Source organism: Elephas maximus, chromosome 11 (genome assembly GCF_024166365.1).
Source record: "Elephas maximus indicus isolate mEleMax1 chromosome 11, mEleMax1 primary haplotype, whole genome shotgun sequence".
Lineage (NCBI taxonomy): Eukaryota > Metazoa > Chordata > Mammalia > Proboscidea > Elephantidae > Elephas > Elephas maximus.
In genome coordinates this window covers 70,510,191-70,538,151 of record NC_064829.1, presented here as the reverse complement: position 1 = coordinate 70,538,151, position 27,961 = coordinate 70,510,191, and the positions used below count along the sequence as shown (strand labels likewise).

General features: G+C 36.8%; 1 protein-coding gene and 1 pseudogene across 5 annotated transcripts in view; one reads left to right on the top strand and one right to left on the bottom strand.

Moving 5' to 3' along the window:
- The window catches only part of RELCH (RAB11 binding and LisH domain, coiled-coil and HEAT repeat containing), a 145,220-nt gene that overhangs the window by 113,850 nt on the left and 3,409 nt on the right, over positions 1-27,961 (bottom strand). The gene's annotated exons all lie outside the window — the stretch shown is intronic.
- LOC126086084 (60S ribosomal protein L13a-like) lies at positions 9,413-9,979 on the top strand (annotated as a pseudogene).

The following is a 27,961-nucleotide window of genomic DNA, read 5'->3' as shown; positions in this document are numbered from 1 at the left end:
CCACAATTCAAAGGCGTCAACTCTTCTTCTGTCTTCCTTATTCACTGTCCAGCTTTCACATGCATATAATGTGATTGAAAATACCGTGGCTTGCGTAAGGCGCAGCTTAGTCTTCAGGGTGACATCTTTGCTCTTCAACACTTTGAAGAGGTCTTTTGCAGCAGATTTGCCCAATGCAATGTGTCTTTTGATTTCTTGACTGTGCATCCATGGCTGTTGATTGTGGATCCAAGTAAAATGAAATCCTTCACAACTTCAATCTTTTCTCCATTTATCATGATGTTGTTCATTGGTCCAGTTGTGAGGATTTTTGTTTTCTTTATGTTGAGGTGCAATCCATACTGAAGGCTGTGGTCTTTGATCTTCATTAGTAAGTGCTTCAAGTCCTCTTCACTTTCAGCAAGCAAGGTTGTGTCATCTGTATAACGCAGGTTGTTAATGAGTCTTCCTCCAATCCTGATGCCCCATTCTTCTTCATATAGTCCAGCTCCTTGTATTATCTGCTCAGCATACAGACTGAATAGGTATGGTGAAAGAATACAGCCCTGACACACACCTTTCCTGACTTCAAACCAATCAGTATCCCCTTGTTCTGTCTGAACAACTATTTCTTGATCTATGTAAAGGTTCCTCATGAGCACAATGAAGTGTTCTGGAATTCCCATTCTTCGCAGTGTTATCCATAGTTTGTTATGATCCACACAGTCGAATGCCTTTGCATAGTCAATAAAACACAGGTAAACATCCTTCTGGTACTCTCTGCTTTCAGCCAGGATCTATCTGACATCAGCAATGATATTCCTGGTTCCATGACCTCTTCTGAAACCGACCTGAATTTCTGGCAGTTCCCTGTCGATATACTGCTGCAGCCGTTTTTGAATGATCTTCAGCAAAATTTTGCTTGCGTGTGATATTAATGATATTGTTCTATAATTTCCACATTCGGTTGGATCACCCTTCTTTAGAATAGGCATAAATATGGATCTCTTCCACTCAGTTGGCCAGGAAACTGTCTTCCAAATTTCTTGGCATAGACAAGTGAGCACCTCCAGCGCTGCATCTGTTTGTTGAAACATCTCACTTGATATTCCATCAATTCCTGGAGCCTTGTTTTTCACCAATGCCTTCAGAGCTGCTTTGACTTCTTCCTTCAGCACCATCGGTTCCTGATCATATGCCACCTCTTGAAATGGTTGAATATCGACTAATTCTTTTTGGTATAATGACTCTGTGTATTCCTTCCATCTTCTTTTGATGCTTCCTGCATCGTTTAATATTTCCGCCATAGAATCCTTCAGTATTGCAACTCGAGGCTTGAATTTTTTCTTTGGTTCTTTCAGCTTGAGAAAAGCCGAGCGTGTTCTTCGCTTTTGGTTTTCCATCTCTAGCTCTTTGCACATGTCATTTTTTGTCTTCTCGAGAGGCCCTTTGAAATCTTCTGTTCAGTTCTTTTACTTCATGAATTCTTTTTGCTTTAGCTGCTCCACACTCAAGAGCAAGTTTCAGAGTCTCCTCTGACATCCATCCTGGTCTTTTCTTTCTTTCCTGTCTTTTCAGTGACCTCTTGCTTTCTTCATGGATGATGTCCTTGATGTCATTCCACAACTCGTCTGGTCTTCGGTCACTAGTGTTCAATGCGTCAAATCTATTCTTGAGATGGTCTCTAAATTCAGGGGGGATATACTTAAGTTCATATTTTGGCTCTCATGAACTTGCTCTGATTTTCTTCAGTTTCATCTTAAACCTGAATATGAGTAATTGATGGTCTGTTCCAGTCGGCCCCTCGCCTTGCTCTGACTGATGATATTGAGCTTTTCCATCATCTCTTTCCACAGATGTAGTCAACTTCATTTCTGTGTGTTCCATCTGGCGAGGTCCATGTGTATAGTCGCCGTTTATGTTGGTGAAAGAAGGTATTTGTAATGAAGAAGTCGTTGGTCTTACAAAATTCTATCATTCGATCTCCGGCATTCTTTCTATCACCAAGGCCATATTTTTCAACTACTGATCCTTCTTCTTTGTTTCCAACTTTCGCGTTCCAATCACCAATAATTATCAATGCATCTTGATTGCATGTTCGATCAATTTCAGACTGCAGCAGCTGATAAAAATCTTCTATTTCTTCATCTTTGGCCCTAGTGGTTGGTGCGTAAATTTGAATAGTAGTTGTATTAACTGGTCTTCCCTGTAGGCATATGGATATTATCGTATCACTCACAGTGTTGTACTTCAGGACAGGTCTTGAAACATTCTTTTTGACGATGAATGCAACACCATTCCTCTTCAAGTTGTCATTCCCAGCATAGTAGACTGTAAGATTATCCGATTCAAAATGGCCAATACCAGTCCATTTCAGCTCACTAATGCCTAGGATATTGATATTCATGTGTTCCATTTCATTTTCGACGATTTCTAATTTTCCTAGATTCACACTTCGTACATTCCAGGTTCCGGTTATTAACAGATGTTTGCAGCTGTTTCTTCTCATTTTGAGTCGTGCCACATCAGCAAATGAAGGTCCCTTAAGTTTTATTCCATCCATGCCATTAAGGTCGACTCTACTTTGAGGAGGCAGCCCCTCACCAGTCATCTTTTGAGCGCCTTCCACATGGGGGGCTCATCTTCTAGCACTATATCAGACAATGTTCCGCTGCTATTCATAAGGTTTTCACTGGCTAATGCTTTTCAGAAGTAGACTGCCGGGCCCTTCTTCCTAGCCTGTCTTAGTCTGGAAGCTCAGCTGAAACCTGTCCTCCATGGGTGACCCTGCTGGTATCTGAATACCGGTGGTAGAGCTTCCAGCATCACAGCAACACACAAGCCCCCACAGTACAACAAACTGACAGACACATGGGGGCAATGTCTTGTACTACACTATAAAAAAATATATATATATAAGGGCTTTTCCTTCCAATTCTAAAAATTATACATATATTACAGATAATTATAAGAATGAACATGGAAGGCGACAGACATTATTTAAAATCCAACAAAATTTTAAAAATAAGAATATCATTAAATTTTTCTAGAATTTCTAGATATTCTTTTTTCAACTTTTTTCCCACATGTATGTATATACATAGATAATTTTGCAAACATAGGACAAAGCTGTATATACAATTTTGTATCTTGCTTTTTAAAAATGAAGCTTATATAGTGAGAATTTGCCATTATCATTAAGGCTATTGATACATATTGCTACACTGTTTCCAAAATAACTACATACAGCAATTTGAGTTCCACCAGCAACATATAACATTTGTAAATGGTCAGTATTAGTAGTAGTAGTAGTATTTAATCTTCACCAATTTAAAAGACTAAAAATTATTTATCTCTTTGGTTCCTGGTGAGCTTGAATATTCTTTGAAAAACACACTGGCCATCTATCTTTGGGGAGGGGATTGGGTGTGTAAATTTTCTATTCACATCCTTTGTTTACCTAGATTTTCCTGATAATTAGTTTATCTGGCCATTACTGCCCTAACTGGAAACTCTACTTGAGTACTATACTCTGCTCCTAGTCACATGTCTCAACTCCTCATTAGCTGGTCTACAATCTAAATATTAAAACACGTACACCCAGTAGGATGGACGTTTGTTGGTGCTGTTGTTATTAGTTGCCTTTGAATAGATTCCAACTAATGGAAAGCCTAAGTATACAGAATAGAATTGCTCCACAGGGTTTTCAAGGCTGTAACCTTTTGGAAGCAGATCACCAGGCCTGTCTTCTGAGGTGCCTTCGGGGTGGGTTTGAACAACCAACCTTTTGACTAGTAGTTGAGTGTTTAACTATTTGCGCCACCCAGGATTAATGTTTAACAACCAATATTCTGTTGTTGATACCAGACCTTCCTGATTTTAATGGAATGTTAAGTATGATGTTGGCTGCTAATCTGAGATACATATTTTTTATTATGTTAAGTATCCATTTAATGACAGTTTACTAATATTTCTCCTTCTCCTCCTAATATTTAACCATACATGTGTGCCTAGATTAAAGTCTATTTGGTCATGATACATTATTCTTCTGTTATGCTGTTACCATTTTTCTGTAAGTTTTAAAGAAGTCATTTTTGGGGAAGCAAATATGCAGTTTAATTTTCAAGTTGGTATTATTACAGCAACTGAAAATCACGTTTTAATTTTTTTTAAGTTCCAAGTCAACAATTTTACATTTTGAGAAAAAAAAAAAAAAAGTTCTGATATCTTTTTAAGCACTGTAACTGTGACATCACCAAAGCAAAAATCTCCTAATTCAGTTAAGTATATTCCATTTAGTAAGGAAAAAGATATTTATGAAAGTGATTTTAACTTTGATTGGATTATTCTAAAACAGGTTTTGTAAGTAAAATATACTTTGGATTTTAAAACTAATAAGAGGTAATATTATAACTCTAAGATAAGTATGTTTCTTTAGATCCAGTCATAATTACTTTTCTAAGACAAGCAAATAAATGTCTTGAGAGTTCTAAATGGTCTAATATAAAAGAGGAAGAGTCTGGAAAAATTGATCTCTTTTATTAAGAAGCAAGCTACCATATTCTAACATGAAGTGCTTTAAACACAAAGCATTTCTTCATACATCAGGATGCTTGTTGTGTAACTTCTTAAAAATTCACTTTATAACTCAGAAACTTAATGATCAGGGGCTGTCATCGCAGTTGGCAAAGTAGTAAATCCTGTTCATAAGTTTTATCAAGTCTGAGAACTAATTCCATTATACACAGTGTCATGGATTGAACTGTGTCCCCCCAAAACATGTGTCAACTTGGCTACGCCATGATTCCCAGTATTGTGTGATTGTCCACTATTTTTTCATCTGATGTGATTTTCCTACGTGTTGTAAATCCTACCTCTAATTATGGAGCCTTGGGGCACAGTGCTTAAGAGCTATGGCTGCTAACCAAAAAGTCAGAAGTTTGAATCCAACAGCAGCTCCCTGGAAACCCTGTGGGGCAGTTCCACTCTGTCCTATAGGGTCCTATGCATTGGAATCAACTCCACAGCAATGGGTTTCTTAGGTTAATGAGACAGGACTCAATTTATAAGATTAGGTTTTATCTGGAGTCAATCTCTTTTGAGATATAAGAGAGAAGCATGCAGAGAGACGGGAGACATCATGGCATCATGAAGAACCAGGAGGAGAGGGTGCCCTTTGGACTCAGGGTCCCTGTGCTGAGAAGCTCCTAGACAAGGGGAAGACTGATGACAAGGACATTCCCCCCAGAGCAGACAAAGTGAGAAAGGCTTCTCTGAAGCTGGCACCCTGAATTCAGACTCCTAGCCTCCTGAACTGTGAGAGAATAAAATACCACCCATTTGTGGTATTTCTGTTATAGCAGCACTAATTAACAAAGACACACAGTGTGACTATAACGTATGCAGATTGATTTTATAAATCAGATAAAAAAGTACTTTTATTTATATTTACATTTTATATTTTAGTGCTGATGGCTGAACATACTTTTACCATAGTGAAAAAAAATTAGGCTCAGATCCTTGAAATTACATAGCACTTTTGTGGAAATTATTATTTTTTTTAAAAAAACTAAATGCAACAGAAAAGCTGACCAACTGCTGACTGGTAAAGAGTATTAGTTAATTCAACTAAACATTTACTGAGCAACTACTGTGTAAACTGTTGCTGTTGTTGTGTGTCATCGAGTTGATTCAGAGTCATAGTGATCCCATGTGACAGAGCAGAACTGCCCCATAGGATTTTCTAGACTTTAATTTTCACAGGAGCAGATTGCCAGGCCTTTTCTCCAGCGGGTACACTGCGAAGTTTGAACCACCGACCTTTCTTTTTGCAGCCAAATGCTTAACCACTGTGCCACCAGGGCTCCTACTGTATAAATACACAATAAATTATTAATAGTAATTGACTCTGAAGAGTAGAATTTAAAATTTTCACTACATACCCCTCACTGTACTGTTTGAATTTTTTTGTTTGTTTGGTATCCTTCCCCCTCCCCCAAAGACACTTACTACTTTTTATAATGTGAATATTTTATAATACAAAAGTACTAATTCACAATTAAATGAAAAGAAGAAAATTAATATTAAGCAAAACTCAAAACCATTACCACTGAGTTGATTCTGACTCCTAGGCACTCTGTATGACACAGTAGAACTGCCCCATAGGGTTTCCAAGGCTGTAAATCTTTATGGAGGCAGATTGCCACATCTTTCTCCCGAAGAGTGGCTAGTGGGTTTAAACCGAAGTCCTTTCGTTTAGCAGCCAAGCGCTTTAACCACTGTGCCAATAGAGCTCCAACATTAAGCAAACTAGCTTTAAATTACAATTCTTTCAATAAAGGTCATTCACGAGAAATATATTTCTATAAATATATACAGAAAGATATATTTTAATAAATTTACTTTACAAGTAATTATATTTAAATCTCTGGATGTGTGTAAGCATTTTAATGTAATTCACTTAAATTAAGTGATGGATCTTAGAGATTAATGTCCAAAAAAGAGAATCTGCCAGGCTTTTCTAACATCAGAAAGCTAGAGAAGTTAAGACTAACTTGGTATAAATTTTCTACTTTGAAACCAACCAAAAAACCAAACCCAGTGCCACTGAGTCGATTCTGACTCATAGCGACCCTATAGGACAGAGTAGAACTGCCCCATAGGGTTTCCAAGGAGCACCTGGTGGATTCCAACTGCTGACCCTTTGGTTAGCAGCTGTAACACTTAACCACTATACAACCAGACTTCCTTCTACTTTGAAAGTAACATAAAATCCCATTCAATACTTACGAACTTTTTATTTTATGTTAGCAGTGTATTTATGCATGCTAGAGTAAAACCACAAAGGTACTCTGCCTCCTACTACTCAAGGTCAGTTCTGAAGTGAGTACCCAGATAAAACAGCAGCCTTGGTTACTTTTCAACTTTTCAATTCTTGAGAGGAAGAATTTAAAACATTTAAGAACAAACATGCTAGTTCAGAGGGGAAAGGTTAATTCCTGGGTATAGCAGGATCTAGGCATCTTTCTTTCAAAAAAAAAAAAACAAAACTGGGGGGTTGGCTCTTACTTCTGTCAACTGTTTGAGAACTAAAGGAAATCATAGGCATAGTCCAACCCCCTCGTTTTTACAGATGAAAAAATGGAGCCATTTATTCACTCAGTGAATATTTACTAACCCACTGTAGTGAGGTGGGTGGAGGGTATAAAGATAAAATTTAGGGGTACTTCGTCTTTGCCTTTAAATAAGCTTAAAAGTCGTTGGAACTAAGTCACGCACAAAGATAACAAAAATACAATCAGATAAAATGTTAATGATTAAAAAATCTGTGGGCAAGCTATGAGTAGAATTCAGGTCTCCGGTTTGCAGTTCACTGTCTTTTTTCTCTTTGTTACGTGAATCCACAATGAACTATATTTCAAAGTCAAAAGATTTAAACTTAGGAAGAGACCTAAATGCTGAAACTTTATTGAGAAACTACTCACATAAGTTAAAATTTGTCCAACTATTTGGAATCATGTTGGAATGATCTGACCATGTGAAAGGCTGTTAGGTAAAGAGGAAGATTATTATTAACAACAGTAGTTATTAGTTATTATTAACATGGTTTGACTACTTATTCTGTGCCAGACACTTTACACTGATAACCTTATTTAATTTAACCTTCAAATAAGACCACGCAGAAGGAGTTACTATCCATCTGCATTTTACAGAAAAAGAAAGACACTTACCCAGTCATACTACTAGTAAGTGGCAGAACAGAGATATAAACTCAAGCTTTCTGACACCAAACTGTGAGCTCTAAAACATTAGTTCTCTTGAATAACATGTAAGAACATCCAGGGTCCAGTCTCCTAGATTCCAGGTAAGTTGGCCTTGATAGTGTGAGTGGCTCAGAAAGATCTGCCTTGACTCAGTCCTGCTGAGGCTGAGCTGAGAAAATAAGCTTTAGAGGTAAAAGCTAATTTTAATAAAGAAAATTCCAAACTTAGAAATTTACTGGACACTACTACCTAAAGACCAATTTTTTAAGCATAATACTCTACACTGGTATGCCAGGCACAATAACAGGCATCAGTGATACAAAGATGAATAAAAACATGGTCTCTTCTCTACTCATGTTAAATAAACATTTATAATTTGCCTGCTATAAAGTAAGGTATTTGTGCCAAATGTGGAAAAAGACATGTAAGACGTGAACTGCACCCTAAAGGCTTTAAACAACATCAACAAACAAAAATTAGCTAAAACATTAACACACAAAAAAGTTCAAAAATACTATTAGAGTTCTTTAGAAACATGTCAAGCCTATATATAATTAATTTCCATTAAGTGGAACAGACAAAAATTACCACAAGTTCAGAAGATTTAGCGATCATTATGGGCTGGAGAGGAGCCCTGGTGGCACAATGGTTAAGTGCTTGGCCACTAACAGAAAGGCTGGTGGTTTGAATGAACCCACCTAGTGGCTCCATGTGAAAAAAAGACCTGGCGGTTAGCTCCAGCAAAGATTACTAAGCCGATGGAGCAGTTTTACTCTGTCAGAAGGGGTTGCTATGATTCGGAATGGACTTGACGGTGCATAACAACAACATTAACAATGGGTTAGGGAAGCTTCAGAGAGAGGAAGGAACATAATCTAGGCCTTCCTTTAAAGATACACAGTATCTGGAAAAATGAAAAAGAGGGAGAAAAGAAAAAATGTGAATAAAGGCACCAAGCAAGTCAGGAAAATAGAACACATGTTTAAGGGACATTGAATAAACAATGTGAGTAGAGTAAGTTTTGTATATGGACAACATGGTTGAAAATGCTGGGAGAAGCAAAATTATGGGGGGAACTTTATTATACATATCTAAGATATAATATTTTTAAGTCATTTTTATGATATACTGTGCAAAACATAGAAAAAATTAATTCCCATGCAAGTTTGCAAATCCTTTTTCCTGTGATATATATTAATTTTTGCAAGTAAATCAAGGACAAGTTTATTTGGACAGAAGGAAGCAATTTTAAAAGGTTTTAGCTCGAGTGATAAGAACAGATACCTTTTAAAATCAAGTAAGAATAAGCACGGAGGAACAGATTGAAGCCACGGGAACCAATTATAAAGCTAACTGATGGTCCAGCCAGATGTCAGCTAAAGGCCTCAGCTATGGCAGCACACAAGCAGAGAAATGATAGGTAGTTAGAAACAACAAGTAAAATTTGATGACACCACCTTGAGCAATCTTGTCCACAAAAAACAGGTCTAGCTGGTTTCAAAAACAAATGAACATCATTTCTGACTGCTAGGGATTTCTGAAATAATAGGTGGGAAAATTGGGAAGAAGGTTACACCCATGACTGAAACTGTAGTCCACTCTTCCTTGACGCTTAGTCACGTTCCAGTACTAGACAAGAAACTTAGATGTACCTAGGCAGCTGCCTTAAGATGGCAGAGCGGCAGGTCCTAGTACTCTATGGCCAAGGCCATCTCTGGGGCTGCCTGGCAGTCATTGTGGCCATGCAGGTGCTGCTGGGCTGGAGGGTGGTAGTTGTGCACTGCAAGGACATCAACATTTCTGGCAACTTCTACAGAAATAAGTGGAAGTACCTGGCCTTTCTCTACAAGTGCATGAGCACCAACCCATCCCATGGTCCCTATCACTTCTGGGCCCCCAGCTGCATCTTTTCGTGGACTGTGCCAGGCATGCTGCCCCACAAGACCAAGCATGGCCAGGCTGCCCTGGATCATCTCAAGGTGTTCGACGAGATCCTGTCCTCTATGACAAGATAAAGTGGATGGTGGTTCCTGCTGCCCTCAAGGTTGTGCATCTCAAGCCCACATATAAGTCTGCCTAAGTACCAGGTGGTGACAGCCACCCTGGAGAAGAGGAAGGACAGGCTCCATTACAGGAAGAAGCAGCAGCTCATGAGGCTGTGGAAATAGGCTGAGAAGAACGTGGAGAAGATCAACAGATATGCAGAGGTCCTCAAGACCCACGGACTCCTGGTCTGAGGCCAATAAAGTTTGCTAATTCCTCACGGGCCTGGCCTGCCCTTCGTCCATCGCCACCCTTGGATGTGGGGGCTTCTCAGCCACAGCCAATATCCAGGTGCCACAGGTAGCCTGGGGGTATGCAGAAAGGGCCTAGGTCAAGCTCACAGCCACTGCTCCCATTTCAGAAAGGCCTTTCTCTAAAGAGTTCACAACTACTAACATGTTAGAAGTTTATGTAAATAGGTAGCAGGAGCACTGGTCACTTTGGCTGCAACCATTTTTCAAAGGTGAACTAGGAAATTAATTGCAAGGAACCCTAAATGGTAAACAGGGAATTTTCTACAAACATTCTGCATGGTTTTATACTATACGCTGCAGCTATCAGAATGTTCCAAAAACCCTGTGTGTACTGTGTGATCCTGGGGTTATAAAAACAGTATTTATAAATGCACAGACTGGGAAAAGTTGCCACCAAGGGGCCACAGGCACCGCCCTTACTGTGTCCCTCTATTTTGTAATTAAAAACTAATAAACTGTTTGTAAACAAAACAAAAGGAAGAAGAAAGAAAGAAACTTACATGTAACAATGCAGCAAAGCTTTAAGCCTGAAAAAGAGTATAGGCTAATACGGCTTTGTTAGGTCATTCCATTGAGAAGAATAATTGATGACTGTATTTGGCTTTATTTCAAGGCTTAGTTGACACTGGTCCACTTCTAAGAGACTTGAAAGCAGAGACACAAGCATACTTGTACACCAGTGTTCACTGCAGCACTATTCACAATAGCCAAAAGTTGGAAACAGCCTAAATGTCCATCGACAGGTGAATGCGTAACTAAAATGTGGTACATCTATGCAATGGAATATAACTCAGTCATAAAGAGAAATGAAGTCCTGATACATGCTACAATATGGATGAACTCTGAAAACATTATGTTGGATAAAATAAATCGGTCACAAAAGGACAAATGTTATATGATCTCACTTATACGAAATATCTACAGTAGGCAAATGTACACAAACCAAACTTTATTACTGGTTGTCAGGAATGGCAGGGAGGGGAAAGAGGAAGTCACTGCTTAAGGGGTGCTGAGTTTGTCAAAGGTGATGGAAAATTTGGAAACCGATAGTGGTGATAGTAGCAGCATACATGAAGAATGTAATTAATGACACTGAACTGTATGTGTAAAGAATGTAGAAATGGAAAATGATTTGTTATGTATATACTTACTACAATAAAAAAAATTTTAAAGAAAAATGATAAAATGTAACTAGAGACTTTGGCGATACATTCATAACTTGTATTATTCTACCTTACATTCTTCGGTCAGTTTTCCTTATTTTACACATCTATCCCTGTCGAAAAAAATCGTCTTCAAACCTAACCATGACTGTAAAGAATAGAAGCATACAGTCCAAAGAAAAATTACATATGATAGCAGGGAGTTTAAAAACAGCTCTGATAGACTACACCAGCCTGAGACCAGAAGAACTAGATGGTGCCCAGCTACAACCGATGGCTGTCCTGACAGGGAACACAACAGGGAATCCCTGATGGGGCAGGAGAGCAGTGGGAATGCAGACTTCAAATTCTCATAAAAAGACCAGACTTAACAGTCTGACTGAGACTAGAAGGATCTTGGAGATCATGGTTCCCAGACCTCCTGTTAGCCCAAGACTGGAACCGTTCCCAAAGCCAACTCTTCAGACAAGGATTGGACTGGACTATAAAATAGAAAATGATACTGGTGAGGAGTGAACGTCTTGGCTCAAGTAGACAGATGAGACTATGTGGGCAGCTCCTCTCTGGAAGGGAGATGAGAAGACAGAGGGGAGACAGAAGATGGCTGAACGGATATGGAGAATACAGGGTGGAGAGGAGTGTGCTGTTTCATTACGCGGAGAGCAATTAGGAGTACACAGCAAGGTGTATATAAAATTTTGTATGAGAGACTGACTTTCATTTAAAGCAGAATAAAAAAAAAAAAATAGTTCTGATAGGGATGACCAGTGTATGGCTACAAGCTTGTTAGCATGGCCACAACTCCTTGCATAGCTCTGCTGTATTTCCTTGCATGTTAATCTGTTTTCCCTCATAGCATTGGTAAACATACATAAAGCCAGGGAAGAGAAAGCTTGCTGAGAGGAGACTCTATAATATTATCTACAGGACTAAATTCTATATCAGAGGTTCCAAACTGGTAGTCTTTGGGTCATATTCAGCCCCAAATCATGTTTTATTTAGCTTGCTGAAGAAAAAAGAAACTATTTGCCAGCATTTAAATATTGGGAAATGTCTCATTAAAAAACCTGTATTTCTTGCCAAATAGAGTCCAAAGTTCCTCAAGTCCTGAGGAATGAGTTCCTGTTTTAGAATGACATGTTTCTACAGTTATTCACAGTCTTCATCACTCTCTATTATCTTCATCTGGACTCCTTTGCCTACTTAGGTTAACTATCTAGTATCTGAATCATTACACTGTTTCCCTGTTCTGCATATGTAAATGTCTCCCCATCCCAACTCCTTGGCTGTACTTCAAAAACATAATTTCAAAACATAATTTTTTTTTTAAGTACTTATCCTATCCTAGGACATCTTTTTCCTACTCTCCTCCCTCCCAAACCTGTATACTTTGCCTGCTGGAATCCATATTTCTTGGTAAACAAACTATTCTATATCTTCAACATCTTCTAGAATGCAATTACTACCTTCATAAATAAATGAAATCCTAGCTTTCCTGCTTACTCTGGGGTTGAGTGGAAGAGGCTTCCAATTTTCTTTACCACAGGGCAGGAGAAGGAATACTTTACTTCTCTCTTCCCCAGCCTGGACACTATTTCAGAACGATACTTAGAATCAAAATAGTTACTGAGGAGGCAATAACACATACCATTTCCAACTCCTTCCTCCACATTTTCTGCCACTCCTACCTCTCAGTCAGCCTGCAAAAACCCTGACAAGGTCCAGCGAGAAGAGTTCTACTATTTAAGGGAAGATTTCCCTACATATTAGGTTGAACCATCTGAAAACGCTGCTTTTGTTCATAAAAATGAACACATATTCGCAATTTCAAATGGGTCAATCCAATACTACCCGTAACTGACCTTAATCTTCCCGATTCCGTGATATTTATAGGATATGAACAAGTGTCAGTCAATTATACACAATCTTGTACTTTACATCAAAAGTATTTCTAGTTCATTTTGGCACCAACTAGACTGTAAGTGTCCGAAGTGCAGACACCACAATGTCACACATCTCTGAGAAGGGCTTAGTACAAATTAATCATGATGTAGTGGGGGAACTCAAGAGTTTATGTGCCATGCCTTCCCAAGGTTGGTATATAATCCAAATCAGCTGGAGAATTCTTATGATAACCTCTGGAAAGAGACACAAATGCAACAAAGAAACTACTTTAAACTAATGAATGGGTGATTTTTCTCATGGCAAGACACAAGCTTTTTCACATGAAAAGAACATGACTGCACCTAAAGAAGAGAATTAATTCAAAATAGTTTGTCTTCCTGAAAATTTCAGAAACATGGGAAATCTCTATTACAGAGGCCTCATGGATCTGATAGCAGATCTCTACTCAAACTTTTAAAAAGTGCTTTAATTCAAGAGGAAAGAAGGCAAATGTCAATAACAGGGAGCTACACACCCCTAACCAGGGAAGGTAAACCTTAAGACTGTTACTAGTTGCTTTTCTAATGGTAATTCTACTTTCCTACGCATATACATATTTAAAAAAAAAAAAAAAATTTTTTTTTCATACAATGCAGTGAAAGCTATCGGCATAAGATAGTTTTATTTACTCGAAAGGGCTGATGAGAAAAAAAGTTATCATTTTTTCCACATTGTCTTAGTTATCTAGTACTGCTATAATAGAAATACCACAAATGGATGTCTTTAACAAAGAGAAATTTATTTCCTCACAGTAAAGTAGGCTAGAAGTCTAAATCCAGGGTGTCAGCTCCAGAGGAAGGCTTTCTCTATCAGCCTTCTCATCCATCTTCTCCTGGACTAGAAGCTTCTCTGAGCAGGAACCCTGGGTCCAAAGGATACGCTCTGCTCCCACCACTGCTTTCTTCGTGGTGTGACGTTCCCACCCCGTCTCTGCTCACTTCTCTCTTTTATATCTCAAAAGAGATTGGCTCAAGACACAATCCAATCTTGTAGATTTTAGTCCTGCCTCATTAACATAACTGCCACCTATCCCAACTCATTAACATCATATAGCTGGGATTTACAACACATAAGAAAAATCACATCAATCATGAAATGGAGGACAATCACACAACACTGGGAATCATGGTCTAACCAAGTTGACGCATATTTTTGGAGGACACAATTCCATCCATAACACACATTAATATAATTTTTTAAAATAATGTCAAATAGTTTAGTGATAAGTATAAATACCCCCATTATATATTTTTTGTCATAAAATTTAGCAAAATCTTCAGTAATGTAGCAAGGTGTAATGTTCCCTTTTATATCCCAATAAATTTGTTTTTGGTAAATTTCTGTAAAACAAAAAAAGTCAAAACCTTCAAGATTACTTTCAGTAACACATGAGGATTGTTATTAGAAAATAAAGATGAAAGGAAATAGGCTAGCAGACTTTTTTATCCTTGAAACATTCTAAGTATACGCTAAAAGGGGTCTGTGTCAGTATTATACTAAGAGTTATTAACTGATTCTGAAAATTTTCCTTCCCAACAAAACTGATCATCGAGAAGGTTACAAGGGGCAACAGATTAAGAATTAAGAACAAATAAATTGAGGATTAAGAGTAGGTAAACTGTACCAGCTTATCTACTGACAGAATCAATTCCTTGTTTTTCCAGAATTAAGTATACGTAGATTTTTGAAAAATCAACAGCACATATTGTTTTGTTTTTAAAAAATAAAAGAACAAAGGATGACACTCAAGTAACCACCACCCAATGTAAACAACTGTTAATATTTTCATTTACATTTCAATTTTTAAAAAGAAACAATGAAAAAAAAGGGCCAAAATCAATACATTAATCCAACAACTAGAACAAAAAGAAAAAAGCACCAAAAGAAGCCCATAACTGTCAGAAGAAAGGAAATAATAAAGATTAGAGCAGAAGTAAATGAAGCAGAAAACAGAAAAACAACCAAAAGAATCAACAAGACTAGAAGTTGGTTCTTTGAAAAGATCAATGAAATCAACAAACCACTGACAAGTAAATTGACCAAAAAAAGAAGATGCAAATAACCCAAATAAGAAATGAGATGGGTGACATTACAACAGAACCAACTGAAACAAAAAGGATCATAACAGAATATTATGAAAAATTATACTTGAAAATAGAGAAAAAATGGACGAATTTCTAGAAACACACTACCTACCCAAACTAACACAAACTGAGGTACAAAATCTGAACAGACCCATAACAAGAAGAAACTGAACAGGTCATTTAAAAAAAAAAACTCCCAACAACAACAAAAGCCAGGCCCAGACTGCTTCGCTGCAGAATTCTACCAAATGATCAGAGAAGAGTTGACATCAATACTACTAAAACTATTTTGGAACATAGAAAAGGAAGGAATACTGAATTCATTCTATAAATCCAGCATAACCTTGATACCAAAGCCAGGCAAATACAACACTAAAGAAGGAAATTATATACCAGTATTCCTCATGAACACAGATACAAAAATTCTTAGCAAAATTCCAGGCAATAGAATACAGCGCCATATCAAAAAAATAATACATCAAGACCATGTGGGATTTATACAAGTATGCAAGGATGGTCCAACATTAGAAAATCAATCAATGTAATCTACCGCATAAATAAAAGAACAAGAATCACAACATAATCGTCTCAATAGATGCAGAAAAGGTATTTGACAAAGTCCAACACCCATTCCTGATAAAAACTCTCAATAAAATAGGAATAGAAGTGAAAATCCTCAACTTAAATAAGGGCATATACACAAAACCAACAGACTGAAGGCATTCTCTTTGAGAATGTGAACCAGACAAGGACGCCCTTTATTCAAAATTGTACTGGAAGTCCTTACTAGAGTAACAAGGCAAAAAGGGAAATAAAGGGCATACAAAATGATAAGGAAGAAGTAAAATATCCCTATTTGCAGATGATATGATCATATACATAGAAAATCTCAGAGATTTCACAAGAAAGGTAGTGGAACTAACAGAAAGATTCAGCAAAGTGGCAGGGTAACAAGATCAACATACAAAAATCAATTGGATTTCTCTACACTAACAAAGAGAACTCCAAAAAGGAAATCAGGAAAACAATACCATTTACAATAATCTCCCCAAAGATAAAATACTTAGGAATACATCTAACTAGAGATGTAAAAGATCTATACAAAGAAAACCACAAAAGGCTACTACTGCAAAAAGCCAGAGGAGACCTACATAAATGGAAAAACATACCAAGCTTATGGATAGGAAGATTTAACATTGTGAAAATGTCAATACTACCCCCCGAAAAAAATAAAACCGTCGAAGTGATCTACAAATATAATGCAATCCCAATACAAATTCCAACAACATTCTTTAATAAGATGGAAAAACTAACCACCAACTTCACATGGAAAGGAAAGAGGCACCAGATAAGCAAAGCATTACTGAAGAACAACAAAGTAGGAGGCCTCACATTCCCTGATCTCAGAACCAGGTACGTGGTCAAAACAGTCTGGTACTGGAATAACGACTGACACATAGACCACTGGAACAGAACTGAGAACCTAGAAGTAAATCCATCCACCTATGGAAAGCTGATCATCAACAAAGGGTCAAGGCCCATTAAATGAGCAAGTCTCTAACAAACAGTGCTGGCAAAACTGGATATCCATTTGCAGAAAAATGAAACAAGACCCATACCCCACACTATATACAAAAACTAACTCAAAATGGATCAAAGACCTAAATGTAAACACAGGGAAAATGCTAGGGGGTCCTAATATATGGCATAAATAGAGTATCAAAGATAACTGAATCTATCGCCCTGAGATACCCTTTAAACCAAAAATATCCCCTTAAGTCTTCTTAAAACCAAACAATAGCTTAGCTTAACCAGTAAAAAAAGGTCTGCCTTGAGCATTATGTTCTTTTAAGACCTATCTATATGGGATCAAAGCAAAATAGCAATTCAAAAGATTAGATAGGAACGTTAGGGGTAATGAGTTTATTATGTTAATGGGGGAGAACAACTCAGAAAAGGAGGGTGAGAATGGATGTACTAATTAGTACTATGAGAAATTACCTATCTTTCTCAACCATTCATCATCAGTAAATCTATCTAGGCTTCCTTCAATATAACATTTTTTTCTCATAAAGGAAAGAAATAATTATAAAATGAGTTTTTGAAGTCCTTTCATATACATACTGCAAATGTGAAGTTCATTAAAAACCCTATGACTGAGAGTGAACAAGAAGCCCTGGACACAATGGTTAAGTGTTCAGCTGCTAGCCAAAAGGTTGGCATCTGGACCCACTCTGCTGCTCCATGGGAGAAAGTCCTGGCAATCTATTCCCATAAAGATTACAGCCTAGAAAACCCTATGAGGCAGTTCTACTCTGTCACATGGAATCGCTGTGAGTTGGAAATCAACAATAGCAGACGAAATGATTACTCTCCTATTACACAGAATAAGAAACAAAGGTTCAAAGAGTTTAAGTGATTTATCCAAGGTGAGAGAGCTAGTAAATGGCAGAAGGACAACTGAAGATCAGACATTGGCACCACAAGTCCAGCACCCCACTGTACTATATCTGATACAGACCTGCTGTCCTTTTATCAGTTACACATCTTTCTACAACTACTCTATCTAATCAAGCGTGTATTTCTCTATTTTGTTCATACCAGTGTGAGAGAGCTCTCATGTATCTTGCTAAAATTCAAACATATCAGTTCTAGGACATCCTCCTTGATCCCTCTGTTATCATTTGTTAAATATTAGCAAATATTATTGCTGTTTTCAATTGTAATGGTATTCGTGTCTCAGAATCTATTTTTAAAGCAAATTGCCCAATTTACACTCAACTTTTTCAGATTTTCCTGGGTAGACTCTATTACCAAAAATCCAAACCCACTGCCACAGAATCAATTCCAACTCATAGCAGCCTTACAGGACAGAGTAGAAATGCCCCACAGGGTTTCCAAGGCTATAATCTTTATGGAAGCAGACCATTACATGTTCCTCCTGTTGGGTGGCTGGTAGGTTCAAACCATTCATCTTTCGGTTAGCAGCAGAGTGCTTAACCTCTGTGATACCAGGGCTCCTTCATAGATTTTGTGAGATGGTATAAATTACATGTGTAAGTGGGGTCGGAGAAGGCTGAAGTGTCCCATGCTCCAGTGAAAAGGGGCCAGCAACCACATCAAAACTTAACTGTGATGTTGAAACAAATAGTATAAGAGAGTTGAAGCAGATCAACCTCAAATGAAAGCAAATCCCAAAAATCTCAATCAATAAAAGAGCCACTGAGTTCAAAGTATGGCCAAATATGGAATGTGTGGCCAAATGCCTCAATGAACAACTGCCTTTGCCGTGAGATCAAAACAGAATGGTACCCGGGTACCATTACTGAACATTTTGATCAAAGATTCTTTGGATGAATCTTTGATCAAAAGGGGGAAAATGTAGAACAGAATTTCAAATTCCCATAGACTCTAGACTTTCTGGAGCCATGGAGGCTAGATGAACTCTAACACTACTGGACTATGATAATCTTTAAACCTTAAGCCAAATATATCCCCTGAAGTTTTCTTAAAACCAAACAATAGCTTAGCGTAACTTAAAGAATGTCTGCCTTGGGCATTATGCTCTTTAAAGATCAATCTATATGGGATCAAACCAACAACAGCAACTCGAAAGATCAGACAGGAGCCTAGGTAGGAAACTTAGGGGATACTGAGTGTATTTTCATGGGGGAAGAATAACTCAGAAAGGGAGGATGAGAATAGCTCCACAATTCAAAGAATGTAATCAATGTCTCTGAACTGTACATGTAGAAACTTGAATTGGTACATTTTTTGCTGTGTATATTCGTAACAACAAAAAATTATTAAAAGAAAAATATATGGCCAAATAGCAAAACCCTATTGACTTAAAATATTCACGAGTATGCTTTTAGTAGTTTTAAAACCCTACTTTATCATCAAATCTCACAGTATTTATAGGTAAAAGTCAATAAAAACTACTTGTGAGAGAAAAATAAACTTAATGTTAAGACTTTTCTTAACTGGTATTTGTTATTCAGGTTTAAGTAGACTGTATTTTTGGACTAAGGTAAATATTCTTTTTCAGTTGTTAATCATTAACCCACAGGAAGAAGCGATAGTTAAAAAGCCATATAAAAAATATACAATAAAAAAATTTTTGATTTTTATTATATAAAATATATTAAAAAATAAGTTTAGTTTTTATTAAACAAAAACTAAACCTGGTTGATTAACAAATTAACCAGATTTAGTTTTTGACCTAAAAACATCAGACAAAATTAAAATTATACCATTTCTGGAAGATTTTCCAACCAAGGTTTTTTAAAAAAAAAAAAATTCTGGAGATCATCCCTACCTTTCTCGTTTTTTAAAAAAAAGGAAGTACAATTTTAATTTTTGACAGAAATGAGGTACAGTTTCCCAGATTAACACCTCTGTCTTTCTTCCTTTTAGAGTACCATAACAGCTGGAAATGTCATACTGCATTTTATGGATTGAATTGTGTCCCCCCAAAATATGTGTCAACTTGGCTAGGCCATGATTTCCAGTATTGGGTGGTTGTCCTCCATTTTGTGACCTGATGCAATAATTCTCCATTCTGTGATGTGTTGTAAATCCTAATTTCTGCCTGTGGTTATAATCCCTTTTGTGAATGGGTTATATTTGTTATATTAATGACAGAGGATTTTGAATGGGTTATATTTGTTATATTAATGACAGAGGATTAGGTTATATTAATGAGGATTTGGTTATGTTTTTTATGTTAATGAGGCAGGACTAGTATGTATCTTGAGTCAATCTCTTTTGAGATATAAAAGAGATCAAACAAGCAAGCTAAGTAGCAGAGATGGGGGAAGACAGACACCAAGCTACGTGAAGATTGCCCAGTGGCAGAAGCTCAGAAGAGCCAACAGAGAGAGAAAGCCTGAATTTGGACTCATAGCCTCTTTAACTGTGAGAAAACAAATTTCTCTTTGTTAAAGCCATCTACTTGTGGTATTTGTCATAGCGGCAGTAGATAACTAAGACAATGCATTTTTACGACGACTGAAACAGAACCACCTTATTAAGTGGTGAGTGAGATAATAAGTAGATAGCTTTACATTCCCAGATGATGTTTGAAACAAGGCAAAATGTAGAGTAAATATTATCTTTTCTTTAAAACAACTTCATTTTTCATTTTCCTTTACTCACTCAGGTTAAAGAGTTTAAATATGGCCAAATAATAAAGTTACAATTTATTCAAAATTTCACCCACCTTTGAGGGTCAACCTTAAATTTTACTTTCTCCTTAGTGGTTACTTCTTTATCACAATCAACAACGTTTTTCTTTATCTGAGTATTTACATTATTATCTGTACCACAGAGAATATTCTATAGTTTTTTCATGTGTTAGTCCTGCCTCTCTCTCAAAGGTATAAGTTCAACGATGTACATTAAACTTTTGGGGGATCTGTACAATCCTTAACTGATCACACAGTTTAATCAATCAATCAACACATAAATAGCGAATGTCAATTATATTCAAGTCACTCTGCTAGGCAATGAAAATATCTAACTAAATTTCCACAAGAATTAATAATTTTGAAACTGGAAAGGTATAGGCAAGAAAAATGACAGTTACGTAATAGATATATTTAGGAATGTCTTTTTTTTTTTTTTTTAATAGACAATGGTGAAAAATCTCATTCAGGTAAAATATGTTCCAGTTGTTTTTTTTTTCTCTCTCTCTCTCTCTCTCTCTCAGGAGTAGAGAAAGCACTAAGTCCAACTCCAACCCAACAGACAGGAACTAATTTGTAAAGTGGAAGAGATGGGAACTTTGGAAGAAAGCAATTATGTCACCTTTGCATTGATGAGACTAAGATACTAAGAAAACAACACTGGGCATAGTGAGATATGTACCCTCAAAGAGTTCTGAGAAAAAACAGGCAAGATCATGAGATAGAAGATTATAAAAAGGAAGAAAATTACTATAGGTGGACAATTGAAATTACTATATGCCATCATGAATGACCGCCTCCTTTATAAAATTTGAAAACATGGGAAATACAGAATAAACGAAGGCATAAGTCATCCTATTTGACCACCTACTATCTATACCCTGCAAAGAACTGGGCTCATCCTAAGAACTAGGATGATGTCCAATTTTTATTAGAACCCTAAAGCTTCAATTAGAACTAGCATCCCTCTGGTTAAATTACTGCAACCTACTTGGTGCCAATGTCATTGCCACAATTTCTATCTTGCAATCTAACTGCAAAGTAAAACAACGACTAAATGAAAGCTGTCTGGATCAACTAGCAAAAATATGGGGGAGGGAGGAATATTTAAGTAATATGTATATCCAGCAAGTAAGTAATAGATATACAGGATATAATCAGTTCATCAAGTAGATCTAGTAGGAACATTACAGTGATGCTATAATTTATCAAACACCGAGACATCCTTTGAACATTTCTTAAAAGTAATTCTATTCAGTTAGGAGATTCTTCTCTTGAAAACATCAAATTTATAAAGCTATGTAACCTTGCAATATTCATATGTTTTGTAAATATGGATTAATCTTCTAGTCAAGAAAGGAAAGGATTAAACACAGTATAAAGACTGAGTGTGTTAGAAGCACTTCTATACTATAGTATTAGCCTTAAATAGTCAATAGGTTTTTAGATATATAAGTAAGTCTTAAAAAAAAAAAAAAAAAAACTTTTTTTAAACATCACTAAATAAAGGATACTGCTTTTAGAGTATACATTTATTATTCTGAAATAGTCTATATTTTCAAATCAGGCACATACCAATCAAAATACATACAAAAACAATGAAAAATAATTTTAGATAATTCACTCTAGTCAATTTTTACACCATCTACCAGGAAACCCTGGTGGCGTAGTGGTTAAGTGCTATAGCTGCTAACCAAAGGGTCGGCAGTTTCAATCTGCCAGGTGCTCCTTGGAAACTATGGGGCAGCTCTACTCTGTCCTATAGGGTCACTGTGAGTCAGAATCGACTCGACGGCACTGGGTTTGGTTTTTTGGTTTATAATCGACCAACTACAGTCTTCAGTATGGATTACACCTGAACATAAAGAAAACAAAAATCTCACAACTGAACCAATAAGCGATATCATGATAAACAGAGAAAAGATCGAAGTTTTTTTGCCATCCAAATGATTGTGAGGATGGCAAAGGACAGGGCAGTGTTTCATTCTGTTTTACGTAGGGTCACTAGGAGTCGGAACCGATTTGACAGCACCTACTAATAACAACATAATCAACTGAAAGTGTTTACTGAGTCTTTATTATAAAATCACACACCAATTAACGACAGTGGTCATGCTAGAATTGAATACAGAAGTCCTTTAAGGATGGACAGTAGTCCAACCCTAAAGAAAGATTTGTTTTCAGAATTCCTAAAATATAGCTTGTATGATCAGATCGGCTTAAGTCAAAATGTTCAGAACATGGTACTATCCACAGTTTTACAGAAGTTTTTAGCATTTATCTATTTTCTGACTTGATTAAGACATTTATAGGCACTGATATTTTGACACATAGAAAGCATTTGTATGTAAACTACATTAAAATTTGTGCTACAAATATCTGGCCCAACTTTAAAGAAAGTTTTTAAAAAAAAAAAATAATAATGCCCCCATTAAAATATAGTTCCTGCCATCACAGACCTAAATGTAAAAGCAAAAACTAGAAAACTTCCAGAAAAAAATACTGGAGAAAATCTTTAGAGTCTTGGGGTAGGTTCTTGTGATGGGAACAAATAGCACATATCATTGGAAAACAACTGATAAAACAGACTTCATGAAATTAAAAACAAGCCCCGGTGGCACAGTGGTTACGAGTTTGGCTGCTAACCAAAAGATCATCAGTTCAAATGCACCAGCTGCTCCTCGGAAACTCTATGGGACAGTTCTACTCTGTTCCACAGGGTCGCTATGAGTCAGGATCAACTTGACTGCAAATGGTTTATTTATTTAGTTCAAAAGACACTATTAAAAAAAAGAAAAGGCAAACCACAGACTGAGAGAAGATATTAGCAAAACATATTATTTTTTTATATATTTGGTAAGGAATTTGGATCTAGGCTACATTTAAAAAAATTCTTACAATAAATGAGACCAAAAAAAAAAAAAAAACAACTTAAAAAATGGGTAAAACAACTGAACAGGCATTTAACAAAGGATCTCCAATAACCAATAAACAGAGGAAAAAGAAGCTCAACATCATTTGTCATCAGAGAAATGAAAATTAAATCCACAACTAGATGTCACTATAAAACCAAATCCAAACCAAACCCAGTGCTGTCAGTCGATTCTGACTCATAGTGACCCTATACCCTCAATAAAAACCAACCAAACCTGTTGCCATCAAGTCGATTCCGACTCATAGTGACCCTACAGGAGACAGTAGAACTGCCTCATAGGGTTTCCAAGGAGCTGCTGATGGATTCGAACTACTGACCTTTTGGTTAGCAGCCCAGCGCTTAACCACTGTGCCACCAGAGCTCCAAACCTTCACTAGAATGAATTAAAGTGACTGAAAAGATCAAATGGGGAATGTGAAGCAATTAGAAAGCTCATATATTGCTGGTGGGACTTTTAAATGACATAATCACTTTGGAGAACAGTTTGGCAGTTTCTTTTAAACTTAAAAATACTCTAACTACATGATCCAAATATTCTACTTCTAGGTACTATCCAAAAGAAACAAAAACATGTGTCCATGTAAAGATCTGTACAAGCATGTTTATGGCAGCTTTATTCAGAACAGCCCAAAGCTGAAAATAACACAAATATCTAACAACAGGCGAATGGATAAACCAGTTACGGTATGTTTGGTGAATATTCAGCAATAAAAAGGAATGAAATACTAATACACACAAAAACATGGATAAATTTCATAAATATTATGCTGAGCAAAAGAAGCTAGATACAATATATAGCTATATATAGATAGACACAGATAGAGCTATAGATCTATGCTCTATGATTCCATATATATGAAATTTTAGAACAAGCAAAACTTAAATATACTGTTTCTCATCCAGGGGAGATTTTACAATTGGCAATGCAAATGCCAATGTTATAAAATGTTATAATGATTTTACGAAGTGTTATGAAGTGGGAAAAAATGTGTCATAAATTCAATGAAATAAAAGAATTTATTTTGCAAAGGACATTTAGCAATGTCAGGAAACATTTTCAGTTGTCACAATTGGGAGGGAGTGTTACTGGCATCTAGTGGGTAGACGCCAGGGATGCTGCTGAGCATCCTACAATGCATAGGACAGACCCCACAACACAAAATTATCCGGCCCAAGATGTCAGTAGTGTCTAGGTTAAGAAACCCTGTTCTGTACGTATGATCATGGTTTTCTAGGGATGGGATAGGGAGTTCGGAGGGCAAAGGAGCATGAGGGAATTCTGCAGATGATGAAAATGTTCTATATTTTAATTGTGGTCCTTGGTTAAATGCTTGAATATGTTTGTCAAAACGAATCAAACTGTACACTTAAAATGGGTACATTTTATTGTATTTAAGTTTTACCTAAAAGATAATGGAAAAAACCTACAGTACCAGTCAAATATTATTTACAAATGCTAACTGCTCTGTTATCAAGGTAAATTATCAAATAGTAGAGAACACTATCCAATTAGAATGAATCACCTGTTTAGATCAAGTACAGCAGGATACCCCAGACTTATAAAAGTAGCATTTCTTATTTTGAGCTGAATGGCAAGCACCCCTAAAAAGATGATCTAATAACAGCCAATATGCACTGCTAAAAAAATACATTATGACACCAATTCAACAGTTTCTACATGTACAATTTAATGATACTGACTACATTCTTTACGTTGTACAACCATTGTCACCAACTTTTTCTGAGTTGCTCCTCCCCATTAACTTAAACTCACTGCCTCCTAAGGTTCCTATCTAAGCTGCAGTTGTCAATTTGATCCCATATAGACAGGCAGTTCTTAAAAGAGCATAATGCTCAAGGCAGACCTTTTTTACTAGTTAAACTAAGCCACTGTTTCCTTTTAAGAAGATTTCAGGGGACATTTTCAGTTTAAGGTTTAAAGATTATCTCAGGGCAATAGTTTAAGGGGTTTATCCACACTCCATGGTTCCAGTAAGTCTGGAGTTCATGAGACTTTGAAATTCTGTCCTGCATTTTCCCTCTTTGGTCGGTGTTCTTCTATGGAATCTTTGATCAAAATGTTCAGTAATGGCAGCCAAGTACCACCCAGTTCCTCTGGTCTGATGGCAAAGGAGGTGGTTGTTCATAGGGGCAATTAATTAGCCACATATTCCATATTCTGTTCGTGACTCTCCTTTTTCCTCAGGTGAGTAGAGATCAATTGTTATGTCTTTGATAGCTGTTTGCAAGCTTTTAAGACCCCAGGCACTAGGCAATGAACTTGTAGGTAGAACAGGGGCACTAATCACATTACTGGGTCAATTAACTGGAATGTCCCACGACACCATGACTGTAAACCTCCAAACAAACGAACCAAATCCCATGAGGTGTTTGGTTGTACACAACCAGCCTCAGCAGTTACACTTTTTTTTTGTTTGTTTTTGTCATTGTTGTAAGTTATCTATCACACAACTTTTGCCAATTCAACTTTTTACAGGTATACAACTTATTGACAGCAATTACAATAACTGGCTGTGTAATCCTACCCTTAATCAATGCAATTTTTCTATCACTGTTGACATTTTAAAGAAGCAACAAACATCATGAAGAGATCAAGAGGTTTTGAGTCAGACAAATCTGACTTTGGATACTGGCCCTACTGCTTCTTATCTTTTATGACCTTCGGCAAGTTATATACAAACTCTTTAAACCTTACTGTTGCCACTTTACAAGGATGATAACAATCACCTGCAATATAAGGTATTATGACAATTAAAGGAGAATATGTTTTTTTTTTTATGTGTAAAAAGTCCACTTCATCACTGTTACCGCCATACTTTCCTCTTTTCCTATTAAAATACTATAGTTTGAGGGGGGAAAAGATACATAAATAATAGTTTTTAGTATTATTATATTGTTTGAAACAAGAAATTTTTGAATTTCCAATAGCCAGTAGCACAATTCACCCATAGAAGTATGTTATTATGACCATAATGATGCTTTTTTTAAAAAAGGATATTTCACTTATATTGCTAAGAAGAATCTTTCTACAATACACCTGTAACAAACCTCTATTCAAATCTTCACTGCAGAAAGCATCAACCTAAATAGCATCCAACCTAAGACACCATCAATTACAACTTACATTATTATTTTATGTATCACTGCCTTAGCTATCTAGTGCTGCTGTAACAGAAATACTACAAGTGGATGGCGTTAACAAAGAGAAATTTATTCTCTCACAGTCTAGTAGGCTACAAGTCCAAATTCAGGGCATCAGCTCCTGGGGAAGGCTTTCTCTCTCTGCCAGCTCTGCAGGAAGGTTCTTGCCATTAATCTTCCCTTGGTCTAGGAGTTTCTCCATACAGGAACCTCAAGTCTGAAGAACATGCTCCTGGTGTTGCTTTCTTGGTGGTATAAGGTCCCCATGTCTCTCTGCTCACTTTTCTCTTTCATATCTCAAAAGAGACTGGCTTAAGACACCACCTAATCTTGTAGATTTCATGAATATAGCTGCCACTAATGCATTCCATTAACATAATAGTGATAGGATTTACAACACATAGGGAAATCACATCAGATGACAAAATCGTAGACAATCATACAATACTGGCAATCAGGACCTAGCAAAGCTGACAGATATTTTGGGGGGACACAATTCAATCCATGACCACCACTGAGGAAAAAAAAAATGTTGCTATATAAACTATGATGTTATCATGGATTATAAGCCACATCCCAATTTCAGAGATGCTATAAAGTAGAAAAATATCTGTCTTAGAACTGAGGAAATAAAAGAAATAAAAAGCTTTGGATGCTTGTTTCTGTAAGAAACGCACTTCTGAAATTGCTATTCTTGTCCATTTTATGCTGTGCTATTTAAAGTTAAAAATAGGAGACTGACAGAAAGATCTCAAAGATTAGTAACTGGAAGTCAAGGAAGGTAAGGGAGGATAAGGAATTTTAGAAAAGTCATTTAGTTAAAACCACTGAAATATCAAAAAAGTTTATTTCAAAGCATCAAACAAGAACCACTTTCAGAAGGGCATTTTCATAAAATGATGAAAGAAATGAAAATTATTAAAGTCTTTCAGAAGGCAATGTGTCTATACTTATCAAAAGATTTCAATTTTTAAAAAATATCCTTTGTGAGAATGAAGAACACCAAAAACACAAGGAAAATTTGGGCCCAAGAGACAGAAACGGCCATATAAACCAGAGACACCATCAACCAGGAGAACTAGATGGTGCCCGGCTACCACCAATGACCACCTGACAGGGAACATAACAAAAAGTCCCTGATGGAGCAGGAGGAAAGTGGGGTACAGAACTCAAATTCTGGTAAAAAGACCAGACTTAATAGTTTGACTGAGACTGGAGGGACACCAGAGGACATGGCCCCCAGTCCCTCCGTTAGCCCAGAACTAAAATCATTCCCAAAGCCAAGTCTTCAGACAAATATTAGACTGGACTATAAGAGATAAAATGATACTGGTGAAGAGTGTGCTTCTTAGTTCAAGTAGATACATGAGACTAAATGGACAGCTCCTATCCAGAGGCAAGATGAGAAGGCAGAAAGGGACAGGAGCTGGCTGAATGGACATGGGAAA